The 18,795-nt window shown below is 33.1% G+C and overlaps 1 protein-coding gene and 2 non-coding genes across 3 annotated transcripts in view; all 3 read left to right on the forward strand.

Annotated features, from left to right (window-relative positions):
* LOC142322689 (guanylate cyclase 32E) overlaps positions 1 to 18,795 on the forward strand; it is an 857,649-nt gene that overhangs the window by 470,630 nt on the left and 368,224 nt on the right. The gene's annotated exons all lie outside the window — the stretch shown is intronic.
* Positions 15,967 to 16,087, forward strand: TRNAL-CAA (transfer RNA leucine (anticodon CAA)). Its single transcript has 2 exons — positions 15,967 to 16,004; positions 16,042 to 16,087. It is a non-coding gene; the product is annotated as a tRNA-Leu (tRNA).
* TRNAL-CAA (transfer RNA leucine (anticodon CAA)) lies at positions 17,818 to 17,938 on the forward strand. Its single transcript has 2 exons — positions 17,818 to 17,855; positions 17,893 to 17,938. It is a non-coding gene; the product is annotated as a tRNA-Leu (tRNA).

Raw genomic sequence — 18,795 nt, forward strand, 5'->3', positions numbered from 1 at the left:
AACAAGAAAATGCAGATGCAGCGAGTAGCATTGCACTTAGTAACGGTGGCATGGCTGTGTAGTTGCGCCGCTGCGCCACACACCGTCGCTCGTCTAAAAATCGAAATTCAAGTAAATTCAATATCTAAACGTTTTTAGATATTGATCAGAAGAGTATTTGCAAGTGTTAATATAGTGAATATCTCGTTTAGTATAGTCGGAAATGGGAAAAATTTGCAACAATTTTTTTAATTTCTATCCTTCTTCACCCCCTTTCGAATTCGAATTAAAAATAATAAGAAATTGGTTTTTATATATTCACATGAAGATTAGACACACTCATACAAAATCAAATTGATATCTATATTCTTTTACCAGGAAAATTCAGTGTTTCACTATTTTAACCGTTTAAACTCGGAATTTCAAAAACTCCTTTCTTAGTGTGCATTTATACCTTAAGAAGAATCAGTATACAAATTTCCATTAATTTATCGTCGGTAGTTTTTTCTGGGCGTTGATAATGATTCAGTCAGAACATATCTTATAGGTACAAATTTAAAATAAAAATTTTTAATCTTCTCTTACTTATCGTAAACTAACTTTATTAAACTTTTATTTAACAAAAAAATGATACTTCCAAAAACAATTAAAGTTTAACTTATTGATTTTTTTCTACTTTGTTATCGGTTTAAATGATTATAAGTTTAATTAAATTTTGTCTAATTTATTTTCACAGACTGGCATTGGTTTTTCGTTCATTTTTTGTATTATTGGGAAATTTAAGATGAATTGACTAAGCATGATTACAAATTATTGAACTAATTCACTTTTACAAAATATAAATTTTTAACTTTCAAAGATTCATTTCGTTCTTCTTTATCGTCTTTAAGTCTTTAATGTGAAGACAGAAAATAGGTAAATTTTGCCATTATCAGATGATTTTATCCAAAGAAATTCTCTTTCTTTTCTTTAGCTATATGTGGCTAAAAAATCCATGACATTGAATTTTAATTATTTTTTGTAGAGAGAATCATTCATAATTCGATCTATACTTTTCCGTTTATTCTAGACAGTAGTATAAAAATTCAATTATCTTTCTATGAGATACAATTATTAGATAATTAAAGAACGGTAAAAGACGTAGAGTTTTATTTTAGATTTGATTGTTTCACTCTAATTTCGATAATAATAATGTTTGTTGTTATTTTTGTTCCAAGTTTTTATCTTTAAGAAATGAATTAATTTCTATGATATTTTTTCGTGAAGAAAGTTCCTTTTGTGGTTTCTTTGTATGTTTTTTCTGAATAATTAAGAGTAAGATATTTTTAACGTAATATAACATTATCAAAATAAATGAATTGAAGATATTAATTATGTTTTCTCATTACTATTTAATTTAGAATTTTTACATTGCAATTATTTAAAAATTACGTAACTTATAAATTAATGTTAAAATTACAAATGATAGACGTTGTAAGGTTGAGATTAACTCAAGTAAGAAAGATTTTACAATAAAAGAAGTGTGCTAGGGTACCTTAATATGCGTACAAAAATTAAAAATATTTACATAAATTTTTTGTGTTGAGTGTAGCACATAACAATAACGTAATCTAGAATAGAAAAGTCGAAAGAAAAATAGTATAGGCTATTGAAATATAATGTTACATATGTATATGAAAATCAGGTGAGTATAAGATGAAGAGGTCTCTCTGACCTCATTAACGGGTCGTGATAAACAGGAAAGGAGCAAAGTTTTTAGTAGAACCATGTAAGAGACAAACTAGGTTGATGGGTCTTATACTTAGTTATTCTGGTGATAAAGAATTGTATAGAAGATAAAAACTGAGGAAGACAAAGATTAGAATATGTGAAACGTATAGCTGATACATGATGTCATTATTATGTTTAGACAAAAAACATTAAGATAGGATACTCAACAAAAATGAAATGAAAATAACTGTCAAATGAATGATGACAAAAAATATATAAAAATCCATCATTATATAAATGCGTTTATAATTAAAATAGAAGAATTCAATTTTATGGAGCAATAAAATAGAAAATAATCAAAGAAATAATATATATTTCTCATTCTACAGAGTTTTAACTTATGTTCGACAGCAGCCTCTTTATTCTTTTCACTGTATTTCTTTTCTTATATTTCTTTCACAATAATTGCTTCTTTTAAGTAATTTTAAAATCTATACAAAAATAGGTAGCCTAGATAACAATCGTGCAATAATTGTTAAATATTCGTAGAAATGGAGTAAATATTTTTAATAATAAACAATTAATTAAAAAATTCTTTCGGTAATAATTTCAAATATATTTTTAATTTTGTGAGGCATTCGCCTTCAAGGAGCATCTCCTTATCCTGAGCTTCGACATTGAAAAAGGTTATGAATTGGCTTGGGGAGAAAGGATAATTGCTACCTTGTTACAGAATGATGTTAACGAGAATATGTTGCGCTTTATAGCCAATTTTCTGAGTAATCGGACAATCCATGTTATAGCTAATGAAGACCTTTCAAAGATCCACAGGGACCTGTCCTAAGTGTACTGCTCTTCTTGGTTGCTGTCAATGGGGTGGCTGATGTTATCATTCTGTCAGTTAACAAATGCATCTTCTCTGATGATATCACTATCACCTGCAGAGGTAGGAAATTGGAACTACGAGGGATATAATGCAGAATTCGTTGAACTCGGTGCTCAGATGGCCACAATGGGCGGCTTAGACTGCTCGTCCATTCTGACATCTGCTTTGGTCGTTGTTGAATCTTTCTACAAAACTTAAATTTTTCACAATTTTCTTACTTTTATTAATTATCCGTAATTTAATTTAATTTTAACACATAATATACTTGAAATATAAATAACACGTAAAACTATATTTTAATGTAGATAATTTTATCATCAAAACTATGTAAAACAATTATGTAATAATAAGTAAGAGGGTAGTGTGCGCGTAGAGGAAACCACCAATTTACAAAGCAGGTTGTAAATTGGTGGTTTCCTCTTTCCATTCCAGCAGAAATCTTTTTCTAATGTAAAAAGTTAAAGAAATTTAATATGTCTAGTTTATGAGTAGAATAGATAAGATATAAAAAATATAACAAACAAAAGAGAGAAATTCTTAAATTAACATAATTTTTTGCCCTAATTTAGACTAAAACGTCTCTCAGACTAGTTAATTATCTTTTTTGTACAGAACTTTAATTTTTTAATATTCTTAAACTGAAAAGCTGTTAGATGTTTGAATTTATAAATGCAAATCTATTTTAATTTGTGTCAAAATTACTATAAAACGTTAATTGATACTTAAGCATTAACGAAGGGACCACTCTTTTTTCTTCGTTTTATGATTTCTTCTAACAGATATGTGTGACTGAATTTTAATTTAATATTTACAAATATTATCCATTGGTTGACAACAGTAAATTAAGTATTTTATAGCACAGAAGATCTACTCTATGTAACGAATCATCTGTGGTAATCAAGTGGAACATCGCTAAATACAAATCCATATGGTCTCGAAATCCATGTGGGCTACAATGAAAGCGAAAATTAGAATTATTATTAATTATGCAATTCTGCACATCCTTCTGATTATTTGCGTACATAAACCGCCATTTGGGCCCATAAATTTATAGCTGTGATAAACTTCAAAATGATAAATGCCAGCGACACAATTCTCTGGCCGTGAACTGGAATAAATATCGACCCAGAATCGGACTTATCACTTCTTAACGGCGGTTTTAATGGCATTCATTATCCAAAAGGTTTTATCAGGAATAGGTTTTTCAAGTAGGAAGGATAATGCTTTCGGTGTTATTTTTCTGCTGTGTCAGTCAGCAACAAATTTTTATCCTGTTATAATTTACTATCGATTATAAATATTATATATACATATAACCTCACAGTATTGTGACGTTAGTCGGTAATGTAATGGGTTGAGGTTGTATAATCGAAACCATAAGCCATCACGAGAAATATATTACAAATCCAACTTCTATTCCTCCCTTTCTATGTTAATTATTATTTTATGCTTTTGTTGTAAAAATAGTAAATAACTTACAATATTTTTTCTCTCACAAACTCACTTACATAAAAAAGATTTTTTAATCGCCACCACTCTCCTCCCACACATACGAAAGTTTTTTTATGAAAATTTATAAATTTGATTTTTTTCTTTCACTTTTCTCTATTAATTCTTAATATTTTTGGTAACATATTACTATCGATTACTGAATCGATTACTATCGATTACATATAAATATTGAAGTGATATATTCCATTATTATCAATTCAATGAATAAAGTGTTAATATTAAAAAAAAATAAAGCAACTTTAAAAAGTTCTTCAATTTTTATGTTTAAATGAAGTATATATTTATTACGATATAATTTTTCCTTCATTAATTTTTAACATTTATCTGTTAGGATAAAAGCATTATTGTAATTCTTTTAAAGGTCGAGCGTAGGTAGCAATTAAATTCTTTTTTATCATTTTTTCATAATATACTGTTTTATTCAAAAATTGTTATTATTAATATAATTATATTACTTCTTTTACTCAAGCTTTAGCACGAATATTATATAATACGTGGTACTTCTTTTCTTTCGCTCGACGTGTCATAATAAATAAATATTAAAAATATATTTTTTGAGAATACTAAAGTTACGTACGCGTAAACATACATAGGTAGATTTCATAATATTAAAATTATATTAAATTTACCTAAATTTCATCATTGAATTTATTCCTATAAATTATTACTCATTTATAAAATATGACTCAAATATATAAATTTGAAATCTGAATTGTGAGAAAATCAGAACTGTTTATACTAAAGACATCGAGTTTTATCCTAGTTGATGCATGAAGTTTTATCGTCATATTTATATCTGATTTTATCTCACAATCTGTACATAAACAAATTAATCAATATTAACCAATACTGATTTATGCGTGATTAAATCAAAGTTAGATTTTCTAAATCGTAAAGTTGAAGATTACTTTTCAGTGTTAGTTTTCATATTTTTTTCCTATATTTTTATAGCGTAAAAATTTAAAAATAATCTGTGTGAAAGTGAAATTATTATTTTTTTTTTTTTAACTGAATTTTTACGGGCATCGACTGCTAAGGTCATTAGCCCTCGTCACATTCTTTAAAAGAAATTATTATCTCCATCAGGATCGTCATATGTAAGGGTGTAAAGGGCCCTTACATTTTATTTAAAAACACAAACTTCACAATAAACATTAAAACATGAAAGACAAGGACAATCACAAACACTTACGGGATGTAAAGGGCCCCAATATTAAAATTTGAGATAGGTTCTCAAAAGACCATGAACTTAAAATTAAAATTAAACTAATCAATACCATATCTTTCTTTCTTCTATGAAGTCTCATTTATAGTTTGCTTAAGCACCCTCGGGGCGACCAGAACCGCCGTTGAGCAGTATATCAGTCGTGCCAGGGTGCCGTGGCAGTTGAATCCTTCTTATATCAGGTCATAGGCATGCACGGCCTACACCCATAGCCTCGCGCCCTCAATCCACACTTGAGGGTCCCCCATGCCATCATTGGACACACCCCGACTCACTGCTCTTGAATGCAGGTGAGCCAAAATGGCCTAGGCAAGAGGGCTACCTCCCGTCACTATACGTGCCACGCTTCGAGACTCCCTTATATGTATATATAAAACTACCGGTTAGAGTATCTTTTACCACAGCTTTAAACTTCCATTTTATAGACTTTTAAGAAGTCCACTGGCGTGTAAAAATGCAACTATATTTTCTTCATTTCCATTATCCAGATCAGCACTAATATTATTTGTAAGACGGAATCTCTTTCTGAGGTCCTCATATATGGTACACTCTTCTATTAGATGCTTGATTGTCAGTGTTTTCTTACAAACACCGCACATTGGTCTCACTTCGCCGGTTAACAAATATAAATTTGTTAATCCCGTGTGACCGATTCTAAGTCTGGTCACCGCTACTTGTTCACGGCGAGTCAACTTAAAGTCGCTTTTCCATTTATAAGCAGAAGTTTTAACCGAGTTTAATTTTGTATTTAAACTCCTCCATTCAGCGTTCCACTTGTTTCTTACTATGTTGGTTAGACGGTTTTTAACATCTGCCACTCTTACAGGAAATGCATCCAAGTCATCGCAGACTGTTGCCTTTCTGGCAGCTTCGTCTGCGATTTCATTACCTGTAATACCAGCATGCCCCGGAGTCCATACAAATACGCATCGCTGTCCTCGTTGTTTTAGTACGTATAAAATGGACAGGATGTTTGCAATTAGGACATCCTTAATGTTCTTGTTCCGAATTGCGATGAGTGCACTTAATGAATCGGAACATATTAGCACTCTCTCTTCGCAATAGTGTTCAGTGTAGCGAAGAGCTTGCTGAATTGCAGTGAGTTCTGCCGTGTAGACACTGGCCACATCTGGCAGTCTCCAAGAGTGGGCTTCTTCATTTACATATATCGAGCATCCAACACCATGTTCGGTTTTAGAACCGTCAGTATAAATTATAATATGTTCTTCGTAACTACTGACGGTTGCCAAAAATTCCTGCTGGATGATCACTGCTGGTTTCTTTTTTATTTCTCCTTGATAGAGATCCAAACTTGTATTAACCGCTGGCAAGAGCCATGGCGGTATTTCTCTAGTAGAAATTGCCAATGTATCTGGAATGGCAATTTCATATTTATTTCTTAATTCGTGGTACCTAATTTCGGCTGGTCTGGAATAGGTAGCACGACGTTCGTATAATGCAGCCATGGGATGATTCGTAAACAATTTATTATTTATATGAGCAGGGAAAGCCCATATATTTGCTGCATATCTTAACAAGAGGATCTCTCTTCTATAATGTAGTGGCATTATTCCGGCTTCAGACATCAGACTAGCCGCCGGACTTGTGCGGAAAGCGCCTGTTGCATATCTTATTCCGCTATTATGAACTACGTCTAACTTTCTTAAGTGCGACTTTCTAGCGGATGAATATACGATACATCCGTAGTCTAGTTTAGATTGAACCAATGCTTTATACAATCTCAATAATGTCTCTTTTTCTGAGCCCCAATTTAAGTTCGATAAACATTTTATAATGTTTAGGACTCTTTTGCATCTATCACTCAAGTCCTGTATATGTAATCCCCATGTAAGGGATTTATCCAATACTAGTCCTAAATATCTTACGCTGTCTTTATATTGTATTGGATTATCATCAATTGTCAACGCAGGATTTTGATGAGGAATTCTCTTCCTACAAAAGTGTACACAGCACGTTTTTTCTGGTGAGAATTGGAATCCATTATTCTTTGCAACTTCATTTAGAGCATTGATTGCTCTTTGCAATTTGTACCTCACCATAGCAGTCTTGTTGCTGGCATATACGATTGCCAGATCATCAACATAGACGCTTTTGCTGATTTCTACTGGAATGGCTAATATCAATTTATTAATGGCAATGGTAAACAAGGTACCGCTCAACGGCGAACCTTGCGGTATGCCATTTTCCAAAATTCTTTCACATGAATATTTATTGTTGACGCGTACTTGGAAGGTACGGTCATTCATGTAGTTGCTGAGCAGTATCGGCAGATTGCCACGAATGCCCCATTCATGTAACTGGAGCATTATACCATGACGCCAGGTCATATCGAAAACCTTCTGAAGATCAAAGAAGACTCCGACACAATGTTTCCTTGTAATAAAGCTGTTATATATAATGTCCTCTAAGCTGATCATTTGATCAGTGGTAGAATGGTATTGTCGAAAACCTGCTTGATACGGTGATATCAGGTTTTCTTTTTCCAAAACCCAGACGAGTCGATTATTAATAATTTTTTCCAACATTTTCCCCATAGCACACGTCAAAGAAATAGGACGGTAGCTATTGGGGTCTGTTAAATTTTTATTTTTCTTTGGTACTGGAACAACATGAGCTTTTTTCCACTGCTGCGGGTACGTTCCATCCCGCCATATTTTATTATAAAGTTCTAATAATCTACACTTTGCAGTGGTATTCAGCTGCCTGATCATATTATAGTGGATTTCATCCGGACCAGCAGCTGTGTTACCTGCTTTTTCCAACGCTTTCGCGAATTCTTCCATTTTAAATGGTACATTATATGAATAATTATACTCAGTTCTAAAATTTAGTAGACCTTCGAGTTCTTCTTTTTTGGTTCGAAAACCTTCCTCGTAGTTGGCCGTTTTGCTGGCCTTTTCGAAGTGACTGGATAACAGCTCTGCAATTTCATATGGAGTGTCTTTTATTTCATCTTCATCTTGAAGGCTAGTTATGGGAGCAAAATCATTACGCCCACAAATCGCCTTCACTTTCCTCCAAACATCTGATGCAGTAGTAGTTTTGTCGATGGATGACACGTATTGCTGCCAGGATCGTTTTTTCGAATCTATCATAAGACGTTTTGCATACGCCCTGTATTTCTTAAAGGCAACAAGATTTTCTATACTAGGACGCTTCTTAAAGGCATTATACGCCCTTTTCTTTCTTTTTATAGCTTCACTTATTTCATCGTTCCACCATGGAACGGGTTTCTTTGTAAGTTTCCCAGATGTTTTGGGAATATATCTCGATGCCGACTCAATTATTGCATTTGTTATGGCGTCGACATCGTCTCCGATAACTCCAGTTGTTTCCGGGAGTATCGTTCTAGCTGTGAAGCTCGTCCAGTCTGCCTTTTCAAATAACCATCTTTTAGGGATGGGATATATTGTTCTTGTAACATCAGTTACAATTTGCACCGGGAAATGATCGCTTCCATGCAGATCGTCTATAACATGGAAGCTGTACCTCGGTGCTATCGATCCGCTTATAAGTGCAAGATCTATACAGGACGTCGATCCATCTCTGGCATTGAAAAAGGTTCCTGATCCGTCGTTTAAAATAATAAGTTCTGAATTCATCAGGAACCCTTCCAGTTCTCTTCCACGGATATCTACTCGATCTGATCCCCAAAGAGAATTATGAGCATTAAAGTCACCCACCAGTAAAACAGGTGGGGGAAGCTCGGAAATTAGTCTTGCTATGTCATCCTTATTCCAATCAAAATACGGCAAGTATATGCTGCAGACAGTGACCTGGAGCGGACGCTTCATTCTAACGGCAACCGCTTGTTGGTTTGTGTTTAGAACAACAGCTTCGGTGGTAGCTCTAGTCGATGTTAATATAGCTACTCCACCTCTAACTCTTATATTTGGCGGTTGATCTCGCCGAAATATATTGAAACCTTTTAATTTAAAATTTTCATTTCGGCGGAAATGTGTTTCTTGCAGACATATACAGATCGGGTCTACATCATGTACCAAGCGTTGGAGCTCATGGATGTTTGAAAAACATCCATTGATGTTCCACTGTACTATCGACTCACTAATTTTTAATTAAATTATTGTCTGGGTTTTCCTTTCGGCCATCCTTTTTTTCGTTTCTTCTCCATGTTGCGAACAGCAGCATGTTCGCGGAGAAGGTCGTCGCCTGTAAGGCTTCCGGTCTCCGTGTCGGAGACCACCGAAGCCGCCGACGACGACGGACATGGATCGGCGCCGGTTTCAGGCGCCGATTGAGAGGCGGCAACCTGGGCACTCCCCGACACGGGGGTAGCACCGGTCACCGCCTGTGGGAGGGGGGACACTCGCCCCCCTGTGTGATTTTTTGTGGCCTCTGGGGTTTAGAGGCCAACTCAGTTGCTGGAGGCTTTGGAGCCTCCATAACAGTCTCTGTAGGAGTCACTTTTTTCTTTTCATCAAGAATCTCACTGAGGCGGACTTGACTTTCTGCTTTGGCGTCCGTTTTCTTGAGAGTAAGAGCAACTTTCTGTGTTTTATCTTCAGGAGGCTGTACTAATATCTTTGGCTTTATTGGCTCTTTACTATTGAAAGGTTTCATTTTATTGTCTATAATTCTTTCAATCATATTAGCCAAGGTCGGAGCAAGTTTACTTATGAGTTGACCCTCATCGACAGCAACTGGAGCAGTAACAGGAGCGGCAGCCGCAGCCTGAGAGTAAGTTGTTGTTGCTCTAGGCTTACGGGCGTTAACTATCTTCTTTGCATCGAAGTAGCTGACTTTTTGCAGGGGTTTTACTTCCTGCACAGCTACTTCATCTTTGTAGACAGGACAATTCCTTGATCTACAAGAATGCGCTCCTTTGCAATTAACACATGTAGGAGGCTCTTTACACGGCTCTCCCTCATGCACCTCTTCACCGCACACGCATATTTGCGGTCTTTCGCATCTAAGAGCGGTGTGGCCAAAGCGTTGGCACTTGAAGCACCTCATTGGCTGTGAACAAATGCCCGCACATCCAAACGGTGAATCCCCGCTCTTATCTTTTCTGGCAAAGTAGGCCGGTTGAAAGTGAGGACATGAGAAGCTGAGGGTAAGACCTCACCGTTCCTTCTCATGTTCAATCGACGACACTCTATTACTCCTTGTGCTGCCAGTTCCTCTACAATCTCTTGCTCCGAACAATTTAAAAGATCCCGACAGACCACAACACCCCTTGAGGTGTTGAGCGTGCCGTGGGGATCAACACGTACTGCTAGCTCTCCAATTTTCTTCAGTCCTAGAATCTTCTGAGACTGTATATCATTAACAGTCTCTACATGAAGTCCCGTAAAAGTTTTTCTTATTTCTTTAACAGGGCCTCCAGCACATTTGTTTATTTCTCGAGCGATGAGGAAAGGACTCACCCTCGAGAAATTACCTTCTTCCTTCGTAATAACCAAATACTTGGGTTTTGGGATGCTGCTCTTGAAAAAAGCTTTCTGCAAGCTTTTCCTAGCCTCAATCTCACTCCTCTTAATCTCCGTACTCTTTCGGCGTTTCGCTTCAGGCGAAACAGCCGGCTCTAAACGAGGGTGTTTACGTGAACCCTCTGCCACGTTTAATTGTTCAGTTTCCATGAACAAATAATCCCTTCTGTAGTAAGGCTAGCCGCCGAGGTACACCCCACTCCAGGGCTACCAACCTTGGAGGTCCGTTCCGGTACTCCGGTGGAACCGGCATATGTCCTGGCAGAGAGCGGATGCGCAGTCTCTGCACTGACTCCAGGCCCCTACACACCGAAGCTTTCAGGGCTCCCATGCTCTGAACATGGGCACCTTAACTACATGCTTGCCATCGCGGGGGGCATGTGGACGACGAAAGGTCTCCGTTACACCTGCAAATAACTTTGACCGTGGCCGCCACATCGCCAGCTCTAAAGGCGGTATTAATCCATTTCCGTAATCGTTAATAATGTCGTATCTGCAGGTGGCCGTAAAGTCCAGTCCTGTAATTCGGCCTATAGATGTAAATCGACCGAAAAAAGTATATCCGAGAAACAACACTCGGAACCCCGTTAGCCAGCTATATGTAATGTACTTGAGTACAGCTGTTGCCGCCCTGGACGTGGAACGTAGATGTTGTGTTCCGGACGTGGGGAATATCTACCTCAGGGCAAAAATTGTTATATCTACCTCAGGTGAAATTATTATTACATTATAAAAACCCAAAAACTGTTTGTAAAGATTCAAGAAGAATATTTGGAAACATAAAATTACAATTATTTCTGTATATAATTTAACCGTTGCTTATTTTCTGTAGTAATCTTGACTTGTTTTTCGGTATTTTTTTTCTTATGTTTCATCAATTGCTAATTTCTTATTTTTATTTTTTTGCGAATACTTTCTTTTTAAATTGAAACATGATCTTATCCTTAATTTAAATAGAAATTAAAACGTTTCATATAAAAATAAGGTTGAAAAGGTTTGGACATACCAGGTTTAGGTTTACCTACGCTCATCTATTTGGCTGCCCTCATCAGATCTGTACGGCGTGTAAGGTCAAATGGTCCGTGCACCATCGGCTCTTTGATTGCTCAATTTCTGGGACCATTCGAAAAATCTTAGACCTGGATACAAATATGAAATCTGTACTAAACCGGAAAGAATATGTAAACGTCTGTTGCGGTCTCTCTCCTACAGTGAAATGAAGAATGCAATTTAGTGGTTTTTGTCTGATTTATTTATTTTAGTTTGTGCTTGTTGTTACTTGTCTTTGTTTATTCTTTATTGTTCCTGTTACTTTATCGTTTATTTTTGTTATTTATGATTATGTAGTGTTATTTTAGTCGCTAATGACTGTAAGTGTTGATACAACTTTAAATAAAAGCGTTAAAAAATAACACACAAACATAGGACATAGAATTTTTTCAATTTTTAAAATTGAAGTTGGTACAAAATTAAAAGTTAATTAAGTTTTTGTTGCCGCTTTGAATTTTAAACTTTGCTTTTGTGAAACTAAATGAAATTTAAGGAAGTTGGATTTTTTTACTTCTTCTGAAAGTTTATTTTACCGTACAATAACAATATACCAATTTTCATAATTCTTTTTTGTATGCACATTTATTTAAAAGGTAAGAGATATATACTCTTAAGTTAATTTAAATGTTGCCTTCCAGATTACCCTAGTTTTTTATCTGTCTTTTGAAAAGACCTTTTTTTTTTTAATTTTTATACATGTTACTTTAAGGTAATTTCCCAAACTATTCCAACTCGATATCAGAAAATTAATTTTTTCTGAAAAGGAGTAAGTTGTAATTTTTAATATTAGAAAATAGCTTATTATTTATAATATCATTCCAATAAAATTAGAAAATAGTTTTATTTCTGATACTTATTATTACCATTAAACCAACAGGATCTTTATCCTTCTGGTTAGTTTATGAAAAAAAGAAAACAAATAGAGAAAAACAACTTTGTTCTACACAAATAAAAATCAGTTTATTTTTAAGGGATGTGCTAGCGCCAGTGAATATGCGTACTGGCGTCTTGCGGTTTTACAACGATGTTGTTTGAATTGAAGTTTATCTTTGGCTGAACAAAAGTAAATTTAACATTTCCTGTACTATGAGAATTTTCTAAATATTTAGAGATTAATTTATACTTACATAATTAATTTGTCTTGAATTAAAAACTTTTGAGTAGATTTCAACTTTACCTTAGAATAGTTTTCTTTTAACAAAAACCACGTTTTTTTAAAAAAAAATGCAATATTGTAATACTGCAATGCTATTTTATTTTTGTACCAACTTTTTATTAGTTTTGAAAAGCAGAAAGTATATTGTTTTTCAGTAATCATATGATAGTTAAAAATCGATTGCTTTATCTCATGGTTACATAAATGTTACTTGTCAGATTTCTGTCAATATTATGAATAAAGAAATGTTAATAAAAAAAGAATTCTTACTATATTTGAAAATATTACCTAAAAAATTTTTTTATATAAAATTTTAATTATTAAAGATATTCACTCTGTTTTTACGAATATTTAACAATTATTGCACGATTATTATCTAGGCTAAGTGCTTTTACATTGACTTTAAATTTTGTTAAAAGAAGCATTTATTTTGAATGAAATATAAGAATAGAAATACACAGAAAAGAATAAAGAGGCTGCTGTCGAACATAAGTTAAGACTCTTTAGAAAGAGGTATATATATATATATTATTTCTTTGATTGTATTCTATTTTTTCCTCCACAAAATTGAATTTTTCTATTTTAATTACAAACGCATATTTATAATGATGGATTTTTATATATTTTCTGTCATCATTTGTTTGACAGCTATTCTCAATTCCTTTTAGTTCAGTATCCTATATTAATGTTTTTTATCTATCATATGTCAACTCATCAATATTCCTCATCTTTGTCTTCCACAGTTTTTATCTCCTGTACATCTCTTTATTACTAGAATAAGTATAAGACCCATCAACCTAGTTCGTCTCTGACAAGGATCTACAAAAACTTTGCTCCTTCCCTGTTTATCACGACCCGTTAATGAGGTCAGAGAGACCTCTTCATCTTATACTCACCTGATTTTCATCATCCGTATGTAAAATTATATTTCAATAGCTTCTACTATTTTCCTTTCGACTTTTCTATTCTAGATTACGTTATTCTAATGTGCTACGCTCCATACAAAAAATTTATGTAAATATCTTTTATTTTTATACGCATATTAAGGTACCCTAGCACACTTCTTTTATTGTAAAATCTTCCTTACTTGATTTAATCTCAACCTTACAACGTCTATCATTTGTAATTTTAACATTAATTTATAAGTTACGTAATTTTTAAATATTGTAATATAAAAATTCTATATTAAACAGTAATGAGAAAACGTAATTAATATCTTCAATTCATTTATTTTGATGATGATATACCTAGTTAAAAATATCTTACACTTAATCACTCAGAAAAAAACATACAAATCAACCAAAAAAAGGAACTTTCTTCACGAAAAAATATCATAGAAATTAATTCATTTCTTAAAGATAAAAACTTGGAACAAAAATAACAACAAACATTATTATTATCGAAATTAGAGTGAAACAATCAAATCTAAAATAAAACTCTACGTCTTTTACCGTTCTTTAATTATCTAATAATTGTATCTCATAGAAAGATAATTGAATTTTTATACTAGTGTCTAGAATAAACGGAAAAGTATAGATCGAATTATGAATGATTCTCTCTACAAAAAATAATTAAAATTCAATGTCATGGATTTTTTAGCCACATATAGCTAAAGAAAAGAAAGAGAATTTCTGTGGATAAAATAATCTGATAATGGCAAAATTTACCTATTTTCTGTCTTCACATTAAAGACTTAAAGACGATAAAGAAGAACGAAATGAATCTTTGAAAGTTAAAAATTTATATTTTGTAAAAGTGAATTAGTTCAATAATTTGTAATCATGCTTAGTCAATTCATCTTAAATTTCCCAATAATACAAAAAATGAACGAAAAACCAATGCCAGTCTGTGAAAATAAATTAGACAAAATTTATAATCTTATAATCATTTAAACTGATAACAAAGTAGAAAAAAATCAATAAGTTAAACTTTAATTGTTTTTAGAAGTATCCTTTTTGTTAAATAAAAGTTTAATAAAGTTAGTTTACGATAAGTAAGAGAAGATTAAAAATTTTTATTTTAAATTTGTACCTATAAGATATGTTCTGACTGAATCATTATCAACGCCCAGAAAAAACTACCGACGATAAATTGATGGAAATTTGTATACTGGTTCTTCTTAAGGTATAAATGCACACTAAGAAAGGAGTTTTTGAAGTTCAGAGTTTAAACGGTTAAAATAGTGAAACAGAGAATTTTCCTGGTAAAAAATATAGATATTTGATTTTGTGTGCGTGTGTCTAATCTTCATGTGAATATATAAAAACCAATTTCTTATTATTTTTAATTCGAATTCGAAAGGGGGTGAAGAAGGATAGAAATTAAAAGAATTATTGCAAATTTTTCCCATTTCCGACTATACTAAACGAGATATTCACTATATTAAGACTTGCAAATACTCTTCTGATCAATATCTAAAAACGTTTAGATATTGGTTTTACTTGAATTTTTAGAGATGCGACGGTATGTGGCGCAGCGGCGCAACTACAGAGCCATGCCACCGTTACTAAGTGCAATGCGACTCGCTGAATCTGCATTTTCTTGTTTATCCGAGCTACACATTTGTGGGCCCAGTTGGCGGTTCACGTATGTATGTAATAATCAGAAAGATGTGGATAATTGCATAATTAATAATAATTCTAATTTTCCCTTTCATTATGGCATAGGGGTACAACGAGACTATATGGATTTGTATTTAGCGGTGTTCCACTTGATTACCACACATGTATCATTACATAGAGTAGATCATCTGTGATGTTGAATACTTAATTTACTGTTGTCATAAAATTTACTGTTGTTAAATTAAAATTGAGTTACATATATGACTGATGGAAGAAATGACGTTAATTTACGTGTTATTTATATATAAAATATATTTTGAGTTAAAATTAAATTAAATTACGGATAATTAATAAAAGTAAGAAAATTGTGAAAAAATTAAATTTTGTAGAATGATTTAACCACGATTACATCAGTTGTCAGAATGGCCGAGTGGTCAAAGGCGCCAGACTCAAGGATTCTTAACCTTATCAGACATCGTCTGAGCCGGGTATTCTGGTCCTCTAACGAGGGCGTGGGTTCGAATCCCACTTCTGGCACAATTTTTTTTTTTAATTAACCAATCATTTTTCTTCTGCGGAGGGAGAAACCTGTAGGTGTTTTAAAGAGGGTGAAGAAGGATAGAAATTTTAAAAATGATTGTAAATTTTTCCGATTTCAAACTATACTAAACGAGATATTCGCAAAATTACGGCTTGCCAAATGATAAATTTCTAAAAACTTTTTTCGGGTTTTATTTGAATTTCGAATTTTTAGAGGTGCGACGGTGTGTTGCGCAGTGGCTCAACTGAACAGCCATGCCACCGTTACTAAGTGCAATGCGACTCGCTGCATCTGCATCTGAGAGTAGATCTACCGTGCTGGTAAATACTTAATTTACTGTTGTCATCCAATGTATAGTATTTGTATATATTAAATTAAAATTCAGTTACAGATATGACTGATGGAAGAAATGACAAAACGAGGCAAAAAAGTGGTCCTTGCGTTAATGCGTTAATTTACGTGTTATTTATATATAAAATATATTTTGTGTTAAAATTAAATTAAATTACGGATAATTAATAAAAGTAAGAAAATTGTGTGAACATCTAACTGCATTTTAGGTTAAGATTATTAAAAAATTAAAGTTCTACATAGGAAATATATTTTAACTAATCTGAGAGACGTTTTGGACTAAATTACGGCAAACCATTATGTTAATTTATTGAATTTTTCGATTTTACTTGTTATATTTTTCTTTCTAATCTATTCTACTCATATTCTAGACCCATTAAGTTTCTTTAACTTTTTATATTAGAAAAAAATTTTTGCTGGAATGGAAAGAGGAAACCACCAATTCCCACCCTGCTTTATAATCCTACGTACACACTATCCTCTTTTAGTTATTATTACACAATTGTTTTACATAGTTTTGATGATAAATTTATGTGCATTAAAATAAAATTTTACTTGTTATTTATATTTAAAATATATTTTGTGTTAAAATTATATTAAATTACAAATTAATAAAAGTAAGAAAATTGTGTAAAATTAAATTTTGTAGAAAGATTAAACGATGGCTACATCAGATGGCAGAATGGCCGAGTGGTCAAAGGCGTCAGTCTCGAGGATTCATTTCCTTGATTGAGCCTGGTTTTTGGTCCTTACGAGGGCGTGCGTGGGTTCGACTCCCGCTTCTGCCAAATTTTTTTTTTTTAATTAACTAAACATTTTCTTCTACGTAGGGAGAAACCTATAGGTGTTTGAAAGGGGGTGAAGAAGGATAGAAATTTTAAAAATTATTGTAAATTTTTCCGATTTCCCACTATACTAAACGAGATATTCGCAAAATTACGGCTTGCCAAATGATAAATTTGTAAAAACTTTTTTCGTGTTTTATTTGAATTTCGAATTTTTAGAGGTGCGACGGTGCGTTGCGCAGCGGTTCAACTGAACAGCCATGCCACTGTTGCTAAGTGCAATGCGACTCGCTGCATCTGCATCTGAGAGTAGATCTTCTGTGCTGTTAAATACCTAAATTACTCTTGTCATCCAATGGATAGTATTTGTAAATATTAAATTAAAATTCAGTTACACATATGAATGATGGAAGAAATCACAAAACGAGGAAAAAAAAGTGGTCCTTGCGTTAATGCGTTAATTTACGTGTTATTTATATATAAAATATATTTTGTGTTATAATTAAATTAAATTACGGATAATTAATAAAAGTAAGAAAATTGTGTAAAATTAAATTTTGTAGAATGATTTAACCACGACTACATCAGTTGTCAGAATGGCCGAGTGGTCAAAGGCGCCAGACTCAAGGATTCTTAACCTTATCAGACATCGTCTGAGCCGGGTATTCTGGTCCTCTTACGAGGGCGTGGGTTCCAATCCCACTTCTGGCACAATTTTTTTTTAAGTAACCAATCATTTTTCTTCTACGGAGGGAGAATCCTGTAGGTGTTTTAAAGAGGGTGAAGAAGGATAGAAATTTTTAAAATGATTGTAAATTTTTCCGATTTCCAACTATACTAAACGAGATATTCGCAAAATTACGGCTTGCCAAATGATAAATTTCTAAAAACTTTTTTCGGGTTTTATTTGAATTTCTAATTTTTAGAGGTGCGACGGTGTGTTGCGCAGCGGTGCAACTGAACAGCCATGCCACTGTTACTAAGTGCAATGCGACTCGCTGCATCTGCATCTGAGAGTAGATCTTCTGTGCTGTTAAATACCTAAATTACTCTTGTCATCCATTGGATAGTATTTGTAAATATTAAATTAAAATTCAGTTACACATATGAATGATGGAACAAATCACAAAACGAGGAAAAAAAAGTGGTCCTTGCGTTAATGCGTTAATTTACGTGTTATTTATATATAAAATATATTTTGTGTTATAATTAAATTAAATTACGGATAATTAATAAAAGTAAGAAAATTGTGTGAACATCTTACTGCCTTTTAGGTTAAGGTTATTAAAAAAGTAAAGTTCTACATAGGAAATATGTTTTAACTAATCTGAGAGACGTTCTAGACTAAATTACGGCAAACCATTATGTTAATTTTTTTGAATTTTTCTCTTTCACTTGTTATATTTTTTCTTTCTTATCTATTCTACTCATATTCTAGACCCATTAAATTTCTTTAACTTTTTACATTAGAAAAAAATTTTTGCTGGAATGGAAAGAGGCAACCACCAATTCTCACCCTGCTTTATAATCCTACGTGCACACTATCCTCTTTTAGTTATTATTACACA

The sequence above is a fragment of the Lycorma delicatula genome, chromosome 4, assembly GCF_047948215.1.
Source record: "Lycorma delicatula isolate Av1 chromosome 4, ASM4794821v1, whole genome shotgun sequence".
NCBI classification, from domain to species: Eukaryota; Metazoa; Arthropoda; class Insecta; order Hemiptera; family Fulgoridae; genus Lycorma; species Lycorma delicatula.